General features: G+C 41.0%; 1 protein-coding gene across 40 annotated transcripts in view; it reads left to right on the top strand.

The window, feature by feature from the left end:
* Nucleotides 1–22014, top strand: part of MAP2 (microtubule associated protein 2) — a 323896-nt gene that overhangs the window by 146010 nt on the left and 155872 nt on the right. For 21 of the 40 annotated variants that reach the window (XM_069733498.1, XM_069733493.1, XM_069733496.1 and 18 more), the window contains one exon: nt 7270–7332. The exons of 5 other annotated variants lie outside the window; for them this stretch is intronic. The gene's annotated coding sequence lies outside the window, so the exon portion shown is untranslated. Of the gene's footprint in view, nt 1–6938; nt 7130–7269; nt 7333–22014 lie in introns of those variants that run through there. 14 more of the 40 variants (XM_069733500.1, XM_069733494.1, XM_069733497.1 and 11 more) reach the window with 4 other exon arrangements.

Below are 22014 nucleotides of genomic sequence, written 5' to 3'. Positions count from 1 at the left end.
AAACAGTACTTTTCCCCCACATATTGGGTATCAGCGTGCTCAGGAGAAACTGCACAACAAAATATAGTGTCCATTTTCTCTTGGTGCCCTTTTTGAAAATGAAGAAATTTTGGTCTAAAGAAACATTTTTGTGAAAAAAATTTAACTGTTCATTTTTTTCTTCCACATTGTAAAACATCTTGTGAAGGATCTAAAGCGTAAATAAACTTCTTGAATTTGAGCACATTGAAGGGTGCAGTTTTTAGAATGGTGTCACTTTTGGGTATTTTCTATCATATAAGACCATCAAAGTCAAAAATTATGTTTCAAAAAAGTTGCTGATGTAAAGTAGACACGTGTGAAATGTCATTTATTAACTATTTTGTGTGACATAGGGTAAATCTCTGATTTAAGGGCATAAAAATTAAAAGTTTAAAAATTGCTACTTTTTTTAGCCAAATTTCTAATTTGTTTTTACAAATTAACGCAAGTAATATAAAACAAATTTTTACAACAATATGTCACAAAAAACAGTCTCAGAATCAATGGGATTAATTGAAGCGTTCCAGAATTATTATCTCATAAAGGGACACTGGTCAGATTTGTAAACTTTAGCTTGATCATGAAGGTGAAATCAAGCTTGGGGGGTGAAGGAGTCAATATAGAACACTACATTTGAATATGTGAAAAAAATGTAATATCTGTTTGTCCCCAATTCATGAAAGCTTTTTTGCCAGAATTCTTTAGTGAAGAGCTTTGAAAAGTTGCAAAATTTTTGTGCAACGCCATTTTTGCCCAGGTGGAATTGAGGCTTAATGGGGGCATGATAGGATATGGAGATTCCCACTCATTAAATTAATGACTAACAGCAGTGTTTGTCCTAACTGGAGTAAGATTTGTCGCAAGGCGCACACAAAGGCACATGCCACTTTGCTCCTCGCATGCGCCTCTTAATGAATCAGAAGCCCCTTTATCCAGTGGAAAACACTGGTCTTGATTAATCTGGGGTTTTGTGTTAAATGCACTGCTATATGTATGCCATAAGGTTGGGTTCCCATCACGTCTGTGCCCCTGTTCAGAACTGCTGTCAAATCCCCCAAAAATGTGATTTTAGCTGGATCCATTGGAACCATTGACGCCAGTGAGGCAAAAAAAGTTTCGAGGGATTTTGGACATTTAGAGGAAGCCCCTGATGAAGTTATGGATAGGATAGAGATGTGATGTGAACCCAGCCCAAAATTGAAATTACTTAAAATTGTTAATTACTGGTACTGCTGCTCTAGTCTTTCTACGGAGGTTGCGCCAACTAAAGGCCCCTTCACATTAAGCGACGCTGCAGCGATACCGACAACGATCCGGATCGCTGCAGCGTCACTGTTTGGTCGCTGGAGAGCTGTCACACAGACAGCTCTCCAGCGACCAACGATCCCGATGTCCCCGGTAACCAGGGTAAACATCGGGTAACTAAGCGCAGGGCCGCGCTTAGTAACCCGATGTTTACCCTGGTTACCAGCGTAAAAGTAAAAAAAACCAAACACTACATACTTACCTACCGCTGTCTGTCCCCGGCGCTCTGCTTCTCTGCACTCCTCCTGTACTGGCTGTGAGCACAGCGGCCGGAAAGCAGAGCGGTGACGTCACCGCTCTGCTTTCCGGCTGACCGACGCTCACAGCCAGTACAGGAGGAGTGCAGAGCACAGCGCCGGGGACAGACAGCGTTAGGTAAGTATGTAGTGTTTTTTTTTTTTTTACTTTTACGCTAGTAACCAGGGTAAACATCGGGTTACTAAGCGCGGCCCTGCGCTTAGTTACCCGATGTTTACCCTGGTTACCAGTGAAGACATCGCTGGATCGGTGTCACACACGCCGATCCAGCGATGTCCACGGGAGATCCAGCGACGAAATAAAGTTCTGGACTTTGTTCAGCGACCAACGATCTCCCAGCAGGGGCCTGATTGTTGGTCGCTGTCACACATAACGATATCCTTAACGATATCGTTGCTACCTCACAAAAAGCAACGATATCGTTAACGATATCGTTATGTGTGAAGGTACCTTACGGCTTACCAGTATTTGCTTTTGTACTGTGATGACATCAGGATCATCTTATCCATTGAACCTCTGAAGTGCTGTACCTTATTTTCCTTATCCAGCACTTCCAATCTGTGTGTTGTGATTTTCTAGTGATGGGCTCATTCTTCTGCAGTGTTTTCCCTCATTACACAGAGCACATTAGCTCCTTTCCCACAGATGGTGATGGTATGTGCAGTTTAAAGCTCCCAGAGATGCCTGGAGTGCACTAGAAGTCAGTTAAGTCTTCCGTAGAGCTTGTACCTCACTGTAACTATAATGGAATAGATTCTAACTCCATTTGAACATTGATCCAGATTATGAAAGGGATTTCTGTGACATTTCAAAAGTTACATATGAGTATGGAATATTTTAAATATCCATTACTTACCCTTCCAATACCATGCTAGTTGCACTGTTCTGGTGGTCCCAGTTGGTTCCGCAGTAATCTGAATGCTAGATCCATCTGTCACCTAAATGCTTCATTTTGTTTTGTTTCCTTTAGTCATATATTAGCTCATTATGTACCCAAATAGTTGCAACAATATGTATACAATATTTGGGAAATCAGTGAACTACAGTAGGTAGTATATAAAAATGGTCTTTCCATGGAAAAATATGCAATAATTAAAAACGAAAGTAAGCAGCTTTTACCATACTACTTGCCACAAATTTGGGAAGAGCCTTAGATCGACCTGTAATATCCCCCAAATATATAAATTATTTTCTATTTGCTCTTGACGCATTACATTGTTACATATAAATGCATTCAAAGAAAGGAGGCTGTTTGAAAGCAAATGTTGGGCTTCTCTTAGGTGCTTGAGTCAGTATAATCCGAACTAAAGGAATTAACCAATTCTGAAAATAGTCATGGATGAGAAAAATGCCTACCAATATACAAAAGGGGGGAAAAATTCACTCATGGGCATAATATTAGCATACTGTATATTAATGTCACTATTATGTACAAGAGTCTCAGAACAGATAAATAATAATGAAATGATGAAACAGTATAAAAATCGAAAGGCACGCAATATTATTAAATGACACAATCCTGTTTACCCATTGTTCCCTGTGTTTGGACCACCATGTCCCCGACGCGCGTTTCGCGTGGGCTTCCTCGGGTTCTCTTAGGTACTTGTATACTATTTATCTATTATTAGGTGATATTGTTATTTTGTCTAATCCCCTCAGCAAACAAGTAAAAACCATAAATTATACACAGTATAATCATATAATCATTGATGATTGTCTGCTCCGCTTCAGCAAACTCGCACAACTTCATCTCTGAGCACAGCTTGAAATTAGATCCTGAGAATTGCTTTCAGAATACCAGGGATTGAAAACAAGACATTGGATACTCAACACTAGCTAGAAATTGTATTGATAATTTAAATATGGGAATCCCAGAATAGCTATAAGTCCATATGGACATGATCAATAGGTATATTCAGAAACCAGGGGTGGACGTATCATTGGGACAACCCATGCAGCCGCACAGGGGGCCAGGAGGCAGCGGGACACTTCTACCTCCAAAGCAAGTGGAAGTGTGCATTTTGATGAGTTATTAGACTGCAAAGGGCCCATGTGCTGTTCTTGTACAGGGGGCCTCTTCTGTCTGTGTGTGCTAGGGCTGGAAACATCCTTAATATTAAAATTATAAAATCAGGACAGATTAGCTATATCCATGGCCAGCCAACATTACCCAAATTTGTAAGGCTGTGTTCAAAGCTCAGTTTATCTTTTCCATTGGTATGTTCTGCTAATAGCAAACAAAGCAGATAAATGCAATTAGAATCCTATGTCCCCCATTGATTAATATGGAGTTCCTATGCTTGTAGTTTATTTCTAGAAAGGAAGAAAAAAGTTCTGCATGTCAAACTTTTTTCTACACAAATTATAAATAGTGATGAGCGAATATACTCATTACTCGAGATTTCTTGAGCATGCTCGGGGGTCCTCCGAGTATTTTTTAGTGCTCGGAGTTTTCGTTTTTCTTGCCGCAGCTGAATGATTTACATCTGTTAGCCAGCATAAGTACATGTGCGGGTTGCCTGGTTGCTAGGGAATGCCCACATGTACTTATGCTGGCTAACAGATGTAAATCATTCAGCTGCGGCAAGAAAAACGAAAACTCCGAGCACTAAAAAATACTCGGAGGACCCCCGAGCGAGTTTGAGAAATCTTGAGTAAGGGGTCTTTCACACTTGCGTCGGTACGCAGCCGTTGCTAAGCATCGGTGCGACGTACCGACGGACGTTGTGAAAATTCAGCACAACGTGGGCAGCGGATGCAATTTTTCAACACATCCGCTGCCCATTCTAAAGTCCGGGGAGGAGGGGGCGGAGTTCCGGCTGCGCATTCGCGGTAGGAAATGGCGGATGCGACGTTTGAAAAAACGTTCACTTGAATGTTTTTTCATGACGACAGTCCGCCAAAACACGACGCATCCAGTGCACGACGGATGCGACGTATGGCCATACGTCGCGATCCGTCGGCAAAACAAGTCTATGGGGAAAAAAATGCATCCTGCGGGCACATTTGCGGGATGCGGTTTTTTCCCAAAACGACGCATTGCGACGGAGGCCAAGTGACGCAAGTGTGAAAGTAGCTTAACGAGTATATTCGCTCATCACTAACTATAAACAAAAGCAGAAAGCAGATGGAACCGATATAAGTCAATGATGACACAGGACTGCACAGGATACTAATTTATTTATCTGTTCTGTTTATGTGTTCTAAATGGAACAGATAAATAGAAAAGAATCCGAAATGTGAACTGAGCCTAACTGCCTATGGCATAGATTCACCTATTCGAAGATACCACACAAGTGGCTCTGCCATAAAGATTGCATAAGTTCAGACAGCGTTACTAAAAAGGAATTATAAGCATATTAAGTAGATAGTCCCTTAATGAAACACTCCTATCAATGTTTTTATCCTCTTAATACATTGCAATGATCACATTATATGGCACTGTGTTCTTATAATTGCTCATTTTGCCCTTCTACTTGGTTCATCCTTCTCTTTTCCATTAGGTCTGTGACATCAAGTGATTAAAAACAGACTAGCTGAATCCTTCTGCTGTATGTAGAACCAGGAGGTATCTTTTTCCTGCGTGAGTCATTATTAGAACTACAATTCTACCTCAATGACAAAAGGAAACAAGGAAGAGAGATAGAAGCAAGGGGTTGGCAGTAGCTGGGTCAGACATTGAAGAGGAGGTGGAGCTGGGCTGCCAGGGACTTTGTTGCAAGTAGAATTGTAGTTCTAATGATGACTCATACTGGGAAAAGATATTTACTTTTTCTACATAGAGTGTAGAAGGATTCAGCTAGCCTGTTTTTATTCATGTGATGTCATAGACCTAATAGAAAAGAAAACAATTAAGCACAGTGTGGCATATAATATGATGATTGCAATATATTAAGAAGATGGAAGTTCCCATTATGTAGAATTTATTTTAGTATTGATATATATAGATTGTAGTTAGGAAATCATTGATTACATAGAAGACAAGTTACATTTTAAAGTATTGCTTCTATGGCTCCAGTGTGGTAATAATATCTATAGACGTGGACAATTTCAGGAGCCCGGTACTCAATGTGCCTTCAAACATCACTGCGGTTGCCTACCTATTAAATATCTACCGGTATTCATAAAAGGGAATCTGTCACCAGGTTTTTGGCTACCTTATCTGAGAGCAGCAGTAAAAGTGACCCTGATTCCAACGATGTGTTACTTAGTTTACTGGGTGCAGCAGTTGTGACAGAGTTCTTAGATGTAGCATGAAGCAGAGCTTAGAAAGGTAACTGCACCCATACAAGACTCTCTATGTACATTGTCTATTGACAGTGAGCTGCTTATCACACAAGAGGGCGGAGTCGGACCAGGGCTCATGAGACAGCTAGTTACAACAATGATAATGTCATTCATTGTAAGTAGACAATAGCACACAGCTTGATAAGTGACATATCCCTGAATTTAGTGCTTAAACCCCTACCTCATGCTGTCCTTAGATTTTATAGCAAAATAATGTCTAGCTAAATTTATAAATTTATGCAATCGCCTATGGTGGTCTATACTGGACCTAAATCCTACAGAAATGTGTCAAATCCTGTACTGGTATATCAGTAATAAGTGTTACCACCACCAGGGGCTAGACATGTACAGCGGAAGATGCCAGGGTACTGTTAGCCTTTCAGGGTTGCCAACTCTCCAGCAGTGTCACATCTCAATAACCGGCAGCGGTCCTTAGGTCAATTGACTGCTTTCCAGCCCGTGGCTAAGTGATGATCAGTAGTGTGAGGAGCTGATAGTAATTGACAGGCTCTCAGCTGAGCACCGCCTATAGTAGCCTGGTTCGGGGGTATGAGGTACAGCGCTTTGTTTTGTGACTCCCGATTAGAGGAGGCGCCGGCACCCCGTGCGTCTGAGACTGCTTGACCGGCTCGATGCCATTACAATGCTTGTCAGGTAGTTGACGCTGGGATCTTGTGACAAGACGCTCCATGTAGACACCAGGGCAGCTTCTCAGGGAAAGTGAGCGATGACGCGCCTCTTGTCTGCTCTTCCTTCTAGAACGTTCCAGATCTAGAGGCGAGCTTCTTCTTATTCCTCGATTTCCGTCATCATTTTATCTGCTTTAATTCACTGTCTTTTTTTTTCCCTTCGACTTCCTTGTTTTTTTTTTTTTATTTATTTCCCATTCTTTGTTTCCTTCCATCTTAACACCTGCTCATTTACCCATCATTCACCCCTTTCTCTCCCTTGTTCGTGCGTCCCTCCTCCTCTTCGGGAATAGAGGTTTTTTCTCTTCTTTCCTCCACTGCTTCTCCTTTTCTCCCCCACCTCCTCCTCTTTTCCGCCCTCCCTCACCCCCTCTCTTCGGTACCACTGCAGGCTTGGTAGAGACAGGCTAGTGGCTGACACAGTCCTGGGCAGCGGAAGGGAGGGAGTGCGTAAAGTGTATGGTCGCCCCGGTATTCCAGGCTATTAGCCAGTTCTGTCAGGACCTTCTTCCTAAGCATCAGCTGAATTAACACAAAGAGCATTATGCTGCAGTGCCAGGGAGCAGAAGGTGTGTTGTCAGAGCCCCATCATTGCTGCCTGTAGCTCAGGGAGTGCATATTCCCAGTGCGTTATATGGGGGAAAAAAAATCAGAAAAACGAAAAAATCTAACATCTCATCCTCTGTCCCCTCTTGTTTTATTTCTCCAGTTCCTGCCTGATTCATCCTTTTGTTCCTGCCTCTCAATCCTGCTTCACCATCCGGATAAAGAGGTATTTATACCAGCGCTTAAGTATCTTTGCAGCGAGGAAAATGCTATTGTTGTTGTGCAGAAAACGGGCAGCCCCGTGCCGCCACCTCGAACTTATTCCTGCAGGAATCTATTAGCCGCTTTGCAGCTCCAAGGCCTTTTAAATGCCTTGTTAAAATCTAATGAGGGTTTATGCTGCAGCCATATGCATTAACATGTTCAGCTTCCAGTGGAAAATGCAAGCGGAGAGGTTGGGATGTCAGATGTATTATCTTGCATCTCTTTAACCCTTGCGTCTTAACCCTTTCCGCGTTCGTGAGTTGCCAGTTGTCACAGGGTTAACTGACACGTATCCAGTGGTAAATTATAATTGCGCTGTCACCATTGTGGGCGATTTTTTTTTTTTTTTTTTCCCGTTGCATCATCCGTGTATTGCAGGACTAGTAAAGGTGCAGACAGATCTGCCTGCTGAATCAGCAGCTCACACTAGGCCTTTAACTATGCTTATATGTAAATTATGGCTGTTTCTCAGGTCGTTAAAGCCTAATTAGGATTTTGTATTATGATTCCCAACCAACTCATAACATTATTAATGGTTTGTATATATCTATATATTACGACTGATATGTAAATGCTCTAGTATTTATATATTATGGCAGGTATGTAAATGCTCTAGTATTTATATATTACGGCAGGTATGTAAATGCTCTAGTATTTATATATTACGGCAGGTATGTAGATGCTCTAGTATGTATATATTACGGCAGGTATGTAGATGCTCTAGTATTTATATATTATGGCAGGTATGTAAATGCTCTAGTATTTATATATTACGACTGATATGTAAATGCTCTAGTATTTATATATTACGGCAGGTATGTAAATGCTCTAGTATTTATATATTATGGCAGGTATGTAAATGCGCTAGTATTTATATATTACAGCAGGTATGTAAATGCTCTTGTACATAGAGGTTTATTGGATGCTAGTGCTTTAAGTAATTTGGTATTCATCATGGCCGTCATGGGTTTGTAGTAAGCCTCTATCTACTTTATTTTGCATTTCTATACTGTAAAGAATACGGTAATACATAATGCATTGAATATTGTCTGTGTAGGCTTATCCCATCCATTGCCTTGTGTATTGCCAAGTCATAATGGAATATAGTAATATTACTTTGGATGATAACTGCATCATCTATGAGATCATGGTTGTAATGTGCAATGGCTGCTTTATTCTGAAAGACACTGTGAATTACAAGGCTGGTCAGGTATCCGTAGTTCAGTCTTTGATTAATCTGGTTACTTATTAATGTCATACTGTAAATTAAATTCTGTAGGAAATATTGAAAAAGCATTTGCCATACAGGAAACATACAACAAATATGTCAAATGTTACAAATTGGGCTGATGCCGACCTAACAACTCAGAGTTCATGCGCACAACTGAATTTCTTGTGTGATTTCTATCCCTGGTTTTCATATTACTATGATATTCTATGGGGCTGTGCACGTGGTCTATTTTTTGTCTCTGAGCAAGTGGTCCGTGGAAAAATTTGGAGACATGTCTGATTTTGATTTAAGTGACTGATCAACATCAGCAATGCAAGTCTGTGGGTCCATGAAAACATTGGACCTTATCCCGATGACATCCTCCAAGTGCGGTCCCATTTTCACCGACTGACAGAATGAGAAGAATTGATGTCACTATGATCAAAGTCTGATCAGATTAATCCAAACGTTTTTGTCGAATATTGGCAAAATAGGCATGTACGCCTACCCTTACAGTCAAATTCTAAAGCAGGACAGATGCCTATGTGAATATTATAATTATTTTATCAGAATATGCAAATTGCCACTTCAGAGAGAAAGTGGACTTGAACTCTATAGCGGCACCTGTTGGAAGTAGCGATCCTACAAGTCACAATCAACCCTTTAATGAGTCTTGCAATATGTCTTATGATAAAAGCCAAATCAGAATCTCAATTTGCAGACACGGTGTTTCTGGCTATTGGCCCTCGTCAGTGCAAAGTATGAGATCTGATTTGGCTAGGTGAGAGGCTCTGGACTAGGGTCTAAGGCGTAAGGCTTCTCCTTGTGGAGAGTGACATACCAGCTCTGGCTTGTCAAGGTAAGGAGGCTTATTCGCCGTGCAATGCTCCTCTGGGAAATTTTATATGCAAATTGTCTCTTCAGAGAGGGAGAGGACTTAAACTCTATATAGCACCTCCTGTTGGAAGTAGCAATCCTACAAGTCACAATCAACCCTTTAACAAGTCTTGTCACATGACTTGGGATAAAAGCCAAATCAGAATCTCAATTTGCAGACACTGTGTTTCGGGCTGTTGGCCCTTGTCAGTGCAAAGTATGAGATCTGATTTGGTGAAGTGAAAGGCTCTGGACTAGGTTCTAAAGTTTCTCCTTGTGGAGAGCGACATACCAGCTCTGGCTTGTCAAGGTAAGGAGGCTTATTCGCCGTGCAATGCTCCTCTGGGAAATTTAATATGCAAATTGCCTCTTCAGAGCATATTATATTTCCCAGAGGAGCATTGCACGACGAATAATCCTCCTTACCTTGACAAGCCAGAGCTGGTATGTCACTCTCCACAAGGAGAAACCTTACCCCTTAGACCCCTGTTCATGTGAATAGACATGTAACTTTATTTCCATGTACACGAGGCGATGATCGCCAAAATGTAATGTTTGTCCCCAATCTGTGCCCAGTGTATACTTATCCAGTGATCAAATAACAAATCAGAAAACCCTTTGTTGATTGCATGCTTTACGTGAGCGCAACATTATTGTTGGTTGCAGTACCTCCCGTCATGAAAGCAGGTGTCCTCCAATAATGGAATTGTGGGGGAGCGAATGATCACATGAAAGATGATTATTGGTACATTAAAAAAGTAAACCAGCGCCAATCAGCCTCCTATATTGTCGATCAGCGATTGTTGCATGCAGTATATCGGCCTGTATAGATGGACATATTAGCTAGCATTACGTGTACACTCAAGTTTGTCAAGTTTATGGCAGCCATTTAGATAATCATTTGATAGATGGTTAAGCTCTAACAGTTCTGTGCCGGTCATGTTCAACATAGTGTTGTTTTTTAGGCTTAGCTTAAGGGCAGAAAACATAAACTTGGAAGATTTTTCTATTACTATTTCTAAAGACCCTCTAGTTTTAAAGTGTCTCATAGGCCATGCAATTCTTCTCTGGGAAAGTTAATATGGAACATATCTTCTACAGACAGAAGGAGCAAGGTCTTTAGTGCCACCTGTAGCTTTGATCAAATCAATGTTTTATCAGCAGGAGATTATTAGTATAGCTCTGTCAAAGCTACTGCCATGTAGTTCTCCAGATTCTTGGGAGCAATGTAACCCCACCAACTCCACAGATTGGCAGTTTTTTTGCCTATGCACAGTGTATACAGGAAACAGCCAATCAGTGTTGTGGGCGTGGTTATACAGGGCTCAGCATTCAGAGAATCGGTAGATCTGCAGTAGATAGAATGGGTGTTTTATCAAAACTGCAGCATGTAGCCCAGTAAGTGACAGATCGCTGGAAACGGGGTCTGTGCTCTTACATCATGCTCTTGTTCAGATGTGGTAACACAAACTTGGTGAGAGATTTGCTTTAAAGAGCCTGTATGAACACAAACCAGAATCTCCATTTGCATACAGCTGTGTCAGGGAGTTTGCTCCTCTTCAGTGCAAATTAGTAGGACTGATTAGACCAAGAAAAAGGCCTTTGACTAAAAAAAATGTCTTCTAAAAATGTTAATTGGCTAAAAGTGCTCATCTGTCTTAAATAGCTGTCAACTTTTCCAATTCTTCCATACATATTTCGGCAGATAGGGAGAGGAAAGTACACCACCAGCAGTGGCTCATCTCCACACAGGCCAAAAGGATTGAAAATCAACACAACTGATCCTTATTTACCCAAACATCGTCTGTCGGAGACAGACACTAGACCCCCATGTACATCTCATGGTCAAATCTTCTGCCAAGATTTGAACCTCTGAATGCCTTTTCTCAGTATATGACATATAATACATATTCTATCATTTGCCCTAAGTGGTCATGCTAAACACTCTCTGTAGACATGGAGATAACATGTAAAGGAGAACGTCCAAAAGATAAAAGTCTTAATGGCAGATCTCCAATTGGTTAGCATTATAACAAAGGACGTCAGAAATCTTAATATACAACAATCTGTTTATGACAATTACGATTATTATATATTTTTGTAGACAGTGATTTTGATCTACATAATATGCATCAAGAATTTTGACTAGGGGAAATTCAGTGCCAAGTTTTCAGAACCAGGATAGACATAATTCACACAACCATGTAGACTTGCTTGTAAGAAGGAGCTAAGCTATAAAAGGTTAATTAAACATAAAATGAGACAGCTAGTTATATAATTCATTGGCTTGTATGAAAATGTTTTTATAGGTTCCCATAATTAGAAATCCTATGATAAAGCAGTGATGGGGGCAGACATGGTTTTGGATCTTCTGGCAGTAGTCCCATCGGTGATGAAATCGGTTTCTTCCCAACCCAATATGGCTCTTTATATGAAACAATAGATTGTATTTAACTTCAGAATCAAATGATAAACAATAGGCTCTAAGGTTAGTATTCCTTGGAAGAATTAAGAGAACACACCACTTGAGCTCTTATTTCAGCTTTTGGAAGTTCTTCTCTTACGACCAAGTACATGACTCTAGACAAATATTGAAAGTCCAAGATTGTTTACGCCCAAGCACTTTTATTATTATAATGGCTACTATGCAAACAAAATGATCTATGTGGTTTTAAAACAAGAATGCAATGCTATGCTATAATGTGTCTAGAAGAAGAATAGTTATTTACAATCATCTTTTGACCAACAAAAAGTTCTTCTTCCTCTAGATGTCCCTTGATTCGGATGCTGCCATACTGAACCTTTCATCCAATGATAATTTACATCGGATTTCTTGAGTCTGCAGTTGGCACCTCTTAGTGGCAATTTTAACACAACCACAAGTGTCTGAGTGAATATATTCACTGTGGAAAAGAAAGCAGATGACATGTGTTAATTATATCCAACACTAGCAGTTAGTAAGAAATAAAGAAGCGGTTCTGTATTGCTGTCATCTGTGTACAAAACCACATCTAAAGAGAATTATCGTCTTCTTTGATAATGAATAGTTGACATAGCGTTGAAGAAAACACTAGTCCATCAAGTCAAACCTGCAATTCTAGAGTTTTGGCCGAGCTAAAGCTGAAAGCCTTTATAAAACAGGTGCCAATTGCATTATAAAAGGCAAATAAAACATTATTTTCAGACTCAAAATACGGAGATCACAGTAAATCCTGGATTAACATCCCATCTCCTTTACATATAGGGCTTCTCTTAACTGCCCAGTCAATTGACCAACCCCTTGTACGAGGATCTTATGCTGTTTGGTCTTATGCTGTTAGGTGCATCATATAATATTGAGAAAGACCAAGTTTCATTGTCTAGTGTGTATGCTCCTGTTATGTACTCTAATATCTTAATTGTACACAGTTGTAAACCTTTCATAAAGGCAGATAACACAACTGGTTTGGAGCCCCTGGAGGGGGCTTTATTTATTCTTCCTCACACCTATTTTTCTGTCTCTCACTTCCCATCATTTCGTCGCTCACCCCTACTTATATCGTAAGTATTTATACAATGCGTTATACAATATTCTGTTGTCTACTGTTTATTCTACTGTTTATTTTGCTTTTTTACTCCTTTCCTTTTCTCTCCTATTTTTTTTTGGCTTCAGTTACTTGCCATTGCATGGCTTTTTCTTTCTTTTGTTTTCCTTTGCGTTTCTCTTATGTCAAAACTGCCGGTTCGACTGGAGAGTCACAGAAATATCAGCATAGTGTAACAATAAAAATCCATTACATCAAAAGACTAATGTCCAACGCAGTGTACACGAACACAAACCCAAAGTGGTTACTGCCAGCGCCTTAATGTACAAGGCTATGTAAGCAATATTCATATAATTTTACAATGTCACTTATGCTTTATAATATGTGATTCTTTGTATCATATTATATGTCTATCTACTACATCACTCAGACCTTGTACAATTCACTTAATGTTTTTTCATGGTGAATAAAATAATGCAGATTTCAGTCATTCTTGCCTACTGGGTCTTAGAAATCATTTCTATTCTATTCTCATTATGTACAGTAACTAGGACCGATACTGGGTGCAATGAAGCTTAGATGTCATACAAAAGTCATTGATAAAAGTAGACACGCTATTTTCCATTCTGCGGAATTTTCTTTAATGAACAGTTCTGTAGAAATCTTACAGAAAATACATAAGTTAATTTCCTTCTCTTTCTTACTTTGAGTGTCAGGTGGTATAAAGAGGTGAGGCTTATTAAAGAGGAGGTGCTTAGCATTTCTGGTTTTCTATTTGGGACAGAACAGTTAAGTATGGCTAGAATGTTTTTGCTTAGATTCTGAGATTCCAATAGCAGATAGGGCAGGCTCCAAGTTGTCAATAATAAAGTGGCTCTGTTAATCGAATATGTTGTTCGGGAAGCATAAAACCACTAGTAGTTGCAGGGATAAGCGGATCAGCCAAAATTCAAATTTGCAGCTTTGTGTGGATTTTTCCAGAAAATTTGATAAGCAGAGAAGTTGTTCTCCATGAATTAAGTGTCCCTTATTGTAATCTAAAGTATCTCCAGACTCTAGAGCATAAAAATGTAAGATGTAAAAAATGAGAAAAAGCTTCTCAGGCCTCTCCAACCCCTATGCTCTTCACCACCACTCGTCCAGTTCTCGTTGCATCTACTTATCTCAGATAGAGGTGCCGAATTCAAGGGCCTCTTCATGCTAATCCAGGAATATAGACTGTGATGAAGCCCAGGACAGTTCTGTGCAAGGGCACGCAAGGTCACAATGTCATGAAGTGGCAAAGTTCAACGCAACCCTATGTGCGAATGCGCGACAACACCCTGGCCTCATCAGAGCTGGTAGCCTGGCTTAGCAACAGAGGGGTTTTCAGCCCTTATGGCAGGGATATTAAGGTGTGACGAGGATCAGACAGGTGACGAGATGAATGGTAAAGGTGAGTATAAGTATTCATTTTATTTTTTAACCTTTTAATGACCCTTTTTGGTTCAGCAAAATGATGGCCATTTTGCTGAATCCCTGTGGATGCGAATCACAAAAAAAAAATAATTGGAAATTGCCAATTTTTGTAATATTCAAGTAGAATTCAATTCGACTTGAATATATTTGCTCTTCTTTACCTAGTAGCCAATATGGGCACATACAATATGTTATGCCATTTGCCTAGTGGAAGTTCTGAAATAATAGCCCTTAATGCATAGTTTGAGTCTTTTCTAAACAATTCTCTCAAATCATTCCTACATCCTCACCCACCAATCTTACTTCTTAGGTGGGTGACTGATTGGTTGCTGTATTTCCATATTAAGATAGCAAATCAACCTTAATGGGCAAATATATATATATATATATATTGCTAAAAAAAATAAATGTAACACTTAAATCCCACATCCTAGATATCACTGAATTAAATATTCCAGTGTTAAATCTTTATTCATTACATAGTGGAATGTGTTGAGAACAATAAAACCTAAAAATGATCAACGTAAATCACAACTAAAATCCCACGGAGGTCTGGAGTTGGAATGATGCTCAAAATCAAAGTGGAAAATGAAGTTACAGGCTGATCCAACTTCAGTGGAAATGCCTCAAGACAAGGAAATGATGCTCAGTAGTGTGTGTGGCCTCCATGTGCCTGTTTGATCTCTCTACAATGCCTGGACATGCTCCTGATGAGGCGGCGGATGGTCTCCTGAGGGATCTCCTCCCAGACCTGGAATAAAGCATCTGCCAACTCTGGACAGTCTATGGTGCAATGTGACATTGGTGGATGGTGCGAGACATGATGTCCCAGATGTGTTCAATCGAATTCAGGTCTGGGAAAATGGTGGACCAGTCCATAGCTTCAATGCCTTCATCTTGCAGGAACTGCTGACACACTCGAGCCACATGAGGTCTGGCATTGTCCTGCATTAGGAGGAACCCAGGGCAAACCGTACCAGCATATTCTCTCACAAGGGGTCTGAGGATCTCATCTCGGTACCTAATGGCAGTCAGGCTACCTCTGGCGAGCACACGGAGGGCTGTGCGGCCCTCCAAAGAAATGCCACCCCACACCATTACTGACCCACTGCCAAACCGGTCATGCCGAAGGATGTTGCTGGCAGCAGATCGCTCTTCATGGCGTCTCCAGACTCTGTCATGTCTGTCACATGTGTGCAGTGTGAACCTGCTTTCATCTGTGAAGAGCACAGGGCACCAGTGGCGAACTTGCCAATCCTGATGTTCTGTGGCAAATGCCAGTCGTCCTGCACGGTGTTGAGCTGTGAGCACAACCTCCATCTGTGGACATCGGGCACTCAGACCATCCTCATGGGGTTGGTTTCTAACCGTTTGTGCAGACACATGCACATTTGTGGCCTGCTGGAGGTCATTTTGCAGGGCTCTGGCAGTGCTCCTCCTGTTCCTCATTGCACAAAGGCAGAGGTAGCGGTCCTGCTGCTGGGTTGTTGCCCTCCTACAGCACCCTCCATGTCTCCTCTTGTACTGGCCTGTCTCCTGGTAGTGCCTCCAGCCTCTGGACACTACGCTGACAGACACAGCAAACCTTCTTGCCACAGCTCACATTGATGTGCCATCCTGGATGAGCTGCACTACCTGAGCTACTTGTGTGGGTTGTAGAGTCCGTCTCATGCTACCACAAGTGTGAAAGCACAACCAACATTTAAAATTGACCAAAACATCAGCCAGAAAGCATTGGTACTGAGATGTGGTCTGTGGTCCCCACCTGCAGAACCACTCCTTTATTGAGTGTGTCCTGATAATTGGCTATAATTTCTATCTGTTGTCTATTCCATTTGCACAACAGCATGTGAAATTGATTGTCAAACAGTGTTGCTTCCTAAGTGGCCATTTTTTTCACAGAAGTTTGATTTCTTGAAGTCATATTATGTTGTTTAAGTGTTCCGTTTATGTTTTTGAGCAGTGTATATATATTTATATGGTCATTTTGACAATATTTTGAAATAAGCTGCACTTTTTCTATGTAACAAAGCACTCTTAATTGTTGGCATGTACCTTCTTTTATGAATCTATTTGGTTTCACAACCCAAGTAAGAACACGTATAGTTAGGTTTAGTTTGACCTTCTATTTCAGTCACTTTCTGTACTTATACCCTTATCAGTAATAGTTTAGCGCTGTTCACATAAAACACGGGTTAAGTTGATGCAGTTTTGAGAAGACCTGTCACTTACCATAAATATGTATATTTTTTACTTGGTGTAAATAACACCATTGTCCTAAATCTGTCACTGTTGACTTTTTGTTCCTGCGCCTCTACATTCATGAGCTATAATCCTCTCTTCCATGTATATAACTCTAGTATTTTTTGCCATCTGGGGTCGTTCTGAAAACTCCCACAGAGAAGAGTTGAGGACCACACCCTCTTGGTTAAATCACAGGATTTACATACATGGAAGATCGGGCCATACCTCGCGAATAAAAAGGCGCAGTAACAAAAAAAAAATCAACAACACCAAATTTAGGTGAAAAACAGCATCTACACCAAGGGAAAAATACATATTTATGGTAAGTGACAGTTCTTCTTGAACAGAATGTACTCATAAGATCATCGCTGGACTGCCACTAGGCAACATCCCTTTTCTGCAATCAGTTGTTGTGAACAGATGTCAAGGGAAATAGCTGGTGAGGGGAAAAGAATTATGGATGCTTCATTTGTGCCTCGCCTCAAGGACCTAACCAGCAAATAAAATGTAACACCTTATTTTCTCTTGAGAAATAGGAAGAAACTGTACTATGTACGTTAAGCAATATGTAAACACAATATTTGTCATGTCAATGTCGGTACCTCTTCCCTCCCTTTCCGCTTCTGTTGCAGGCAATAATTCAGAAGTCCAATTATACTTTCTTGAATTTGTGTTGTGGTCCAGTCTCGAATCTTGGGGGTTATTTCTTATCTTTGGTTTAATATTGAGACTCTACTGTCATCTCTGGGTGGGTCTGCATACTTTATCAACTCCTGACTCTCTGTCTTCCACTACCAGTTATAATTACTGCTTTACCTGGTCCACACCCTTGTTCTCTGCTCCTACTATGTTAGACTGGTTTCACATTTGCAGACGAGGGCTTTGTGGAGGGCTGTGTAGTTCCTCCGTGAAGCCCTGCCCACTGCCGCTCCTCTTCCTTCTGCTCCGCCTATGTCGGCATGTGGCCTGCGTACCCTAGCTTTAACATTGGGTGCGCAGGCCATGCGGATGCCTCCGCATGTGTCATATTGACGCTGCGCCGACCGCAACAAAATGCAACATGTTGCTTTTGACGCAGGTTGGCGCAGCACCAAAACGACGCATGCGGAGGCATCCGCATACATCCGCATGGCCTTCGTACCCAATGTTAAAGATAGGGTACGCAGGACGCATGCCGACTTAGGCGGAGCAGAAGGAAGAGGCGCGACAGTGCGCGGGGCTTCACGGAGGAACTACGCAGCCCTCCGTAAAGCCCTCGTCCGCAAATGTGAATCCAACGTTAGTGCTGATTTCTGTTTCTGACCATCACTTGTTTTCTGACTATTCTTCTGCCTGACATTTTTCCTCTAATCCCTATCTTATTGTGACCTTGTAGACATTCCCTACTAGCCTGCTCCATCTACTAGCAGCTACTCGATGGTTTCAACCCTGCTTAATTCCAAGTCCCTGTACAGGGTTCAAAAGATGGAGGCCAGGGTTTAACTGGCGTAAAGCTTGCCTATGGAAGCTTTATTTAGAGCTACCAGGCTACCACATATAGATCAACTTTACAATGGTATTCAATGACTCCCTGGATGAGACTCTATTTATACCATGTTTATGAGTTAGGTAAGAAGGATACTTTTGGTTCTTTAAGAAAATGTTCAAAGATATCAATGAGAAACTTAAAAGGGTGTCGTTTAATTATATTAATTCTTACCTTTTTTGGTATCTTAAAAGTGACATCCACTAACAAGCATTGTTCAGCTAAAGTAGGGTTTGTCACCCAACTTGTCCAATCTGCTAAATAGCAAATTTACATAATGATACAGTAATGCATTGGTATTATGGAGTTATCATTTTGCTTTCACTCTAGTGCTTGAGACCTTCAATGTATCTCCATTTACCTCTACTTTCATTCAGGGGTATACTGTTTTTACTGGCAGATTCCATCAGATGGTGTTTCACCAGAATGCTGCTTAGATGTGGTTTACAACAAAGTATACATGACCCCACACTGGAATTATGGCGCTGTGCACCTTTGTAAGCTGCTGTACAGACACTGTTTCACGCCACGACTCAGATGCACATTTGATCTTAATAGATAAAACCCAACCTTTCCAGAAACAAATATAACCAAGAAGCCACTCAACAGAATTTGAACGACTTGACGAAAAAGAACAATTGACCTTTTATTTAATGGTGTGTTTTTGTTTAAGGGAAAAAATGTTTTCTTTTTTTTAAGATAATGCTTTGTGCAGAGTCTCCCTACTGTGTGGTCAGTAACAATACATAGTGCAGATCAAGCAGTATGAATTTCACCGGAGGGAAGAGTTGTCCTTTTTACATGCACTGCACCAAATACCCAGATATATTGCAAAGCTTTACTTTTTTATCTGAGCATATTATCAAATGAGCTGTAAAATGGCACAGTTTTGGAGATAAAAGATAAGAAGTTGTTGATATCTATAACTTTCTACCCACTAAAATGTAGTCTTTGGTTGTTATCACACTCCTTGTCTTAAAGTGAATCTGTCAGCAGTATTTATTCTGAGAGCAGCAAATGAGCCTGATTCCAAAGCTGTATCGCTTAGTTTACTGGGTGCAGCTGTTGTGACACAACAAGAGTTTTTAGATTTAGCATGTAGCGGAGCTCAAAAGCTAACCCCATCCACACCAGGCTCTCAGTGTACATTGTATATTGACCAGTTCTCACGTGCACTGTGGTCAGGGCAATGATAATCTCATAGTGATAAAACCTTCATTGTAAGTGGCACATTGCTGAAGTCAGTGTCTCTGACCCTATACCATGTTGTCTTCAGATTACATAGTAAAAACCTGCTGACAGATTCCCTTTAGCACAGTCCTGGCAATTTTGCTGTTGCGTATGCTCCCAGCAGTTTAATCCCCAAAATGCTGCAATCAATATCGCAGCATTTAGAAAGGAGAGGGAGGGGGTCCCCTCTGTCCTCCGATCGGCTCTCCTGTGACGTTAACGTGGGGGCTCGATCAATGCCACAGTGACCTGAAGTCAATGGTCTAAGAGGCTTGTGTCAGTGCAAAACTGACAGTTATAAATCATTACATTTCAGGCACATGAAAGCGAAAGTCCCATAAAGAAACTAAGTAAAAAATGTAATAATATTTAAAAAAAAACACAAAATAATAAAAAATAAATAATAGTACATTGTACCCATAAATTTGTATTTTATGTAAAGAAAAGTACACGTTTGGTATTCCCGTGTCTGGAACGATCCGCTGCATAAAACTGTCACACTAGTTAACCCGTTAAGTGAACACTGTAAAAAAAAAAAAAAAGGGGGGGGGGGTCAAAAACAATGCTTTTTCATAATATCGCTGAACAAAAAGTGGAATAAAAGAAATAAAAAAGATTAATGTAAATGGAATAGCTGAAAACGCCATCTTGTCCCCCCAATAAAACAAGCTGCCCTACAGCTTTATTGTTGGAAAAACAAGAATGTTATAGCTCTCAGAATAAAGCGATGCAAAAATAATAATTTTTTTTATAAAATAATTTTTATTGTGTAAAAGCTCCAAAACATTAAAAAATGATATAAATGAGGTACTGTAATCCTATTGACCCAAAGAATAAGGGTATGTTTCCACGGCCAGTATTCTCTGCAGATTGGACGCTGCGTACATCCAGAATCCCTGCATAAACGGACATGTGGCACGTCTTTCTAGACCACAGCCTGTCAATTTAGCTTGTGGAGATGCTCAGTCTCTGCAAGATAAATATCACAGTCCAATGTATAGGATGAACACATGCGGAATCACTGTGCGTACAAAAGCCGGCAGCACTTTGGACGGAGCTGCCTCAAAAGCGCTGCCAATACTGACCATGGAAACATACCCTAAAGCTTTCTTACCACGTGTGGAACGGATAAAAAAATATTTAAAAACAATTCCTGAATTGATGGTTTTTGTTCATTCTACCTCCCAAAAATTGAATTAGAAAATTTAAAAAAAACTTTATTTGCCCGAAAATGGTACCAATAAAAACAAACTCATCCTGCAAAAATCAAGCCCTCATATAACTGTCGGACAAAATATGGAAAAATTATAGCTCTCAAAATATGGCGATGCTATTTTTGCAATAAAAAGCATTTTTTAGTGTGTGACAGCAGACAAATATAAAACTGATATAAATCTGATATCAGTGTAATTGCATTGACCCGAAGAATAAAGTTGTCTAATCACTTATACTGCATGATAAACAGCATTAAAAAAAATAAAACCAATTCTTAACCTGCTGTTGTTTTGTTCATTCTGCCTCCCAAAGATCGCAGTAAGGCTCGGCTCACATTTATCCTGCACTCTACACTAAGCGCTTATGTGACACCCCAGGAGTTCGGTTGTCACAGTGGTATTTCCTTCCTCATGGGGAGGGTGATGGCATGCTTGGAAGCGAGGAAGATCCCTTTAACAGGTAGCACATACACACAGCACTGTTCTGACTCCAGGCCAGAAGGGGAAGCTCTGATCCAGTTTGTGGGTGGCTTCCTTATATGTTCTGGCTGGAGGATGAGTTAGAGTCAGTCTGTCAGAGAGGAGTGAGGAGTTGAAAGCTGGGGCCGTGCAAGCACAAGGTTCTGCAGCTCCTGGAATGAGAAGAGAGGGACAGAGCAGCCTATGAGAGACTATGAGGGGAGAAGAGGCAAACGAGTGGAAAGATACTGGGAGTGGAGCTACGAGAGGGCTCACTCCAGAATTGGCGCAAGTAACCGGAAGCCGAAATTCCGAGGTTGTGGCAGCTGAAACCGGTGGGCAGGAGATTTCAAGTCACCTGTCCACCATTACATCTGAACACACAGCAGCATATAGAGCCTGGAATCGCTGCAAGTTGGGACACCTGTAAAAAGGCTCCAGTTGCCTGCCATACGGATATTGTCTTACTAATAGGACAGAGAGAGAAAGAGAGGACCTTGTGTGAAGCCTTAGGCAGCAAGGGACTTAAACAACAGCGCAGAAAGGAAGGCTTCCAACCCCACCTGGCTAGGGGGATTCCGAATCGCTTCCAGGCTGGCCGGACCTCACCATCACCTGTGATCCGTACCCTGGAGTGTGGCTGCATACTACCAATAAAAGGTAAAGAGACTGTAACCTTGTGTCCTCTAATTCTTTCCTGCACCTCACCATCTATAATCCTTACCAACTACACTGGGCGCACTGGGGACTAAGTTCTACCTGTGGGGAACTATACCACCTCTGCTTCAATACCATCATCCCCAGGGGACCCCTTTAAGCAGCATCGGCCATCCCTGGCCGAATACCACAGGTGGCGTCACAAACATTCTTTATTCACAACAACCCCTTAAAAGACCTTCCCTTT

The sequence above is a fragment of the Ranitomeya imitator genome, chromosome 7 (assembly GCF_032444005.1).
Source record: "Ranitomeya imitator isolate aRanImi1 chromosome 7, aRanImi1.pri, whole genome shotgun sequence".
Classification (NCBI taxonomy): domain Eukaryota; kingdom Metazoa; phylum Chordata; class Amphibia; order Anura; family Dendrobatidae; genus Ranitomeya; species Ranitomeya imitator.
The sequence above is the reverse complement of the archived record's forward strand: the minus strand, read 5'-3'. Positions and strand labels throughout refer to the sequence as shown.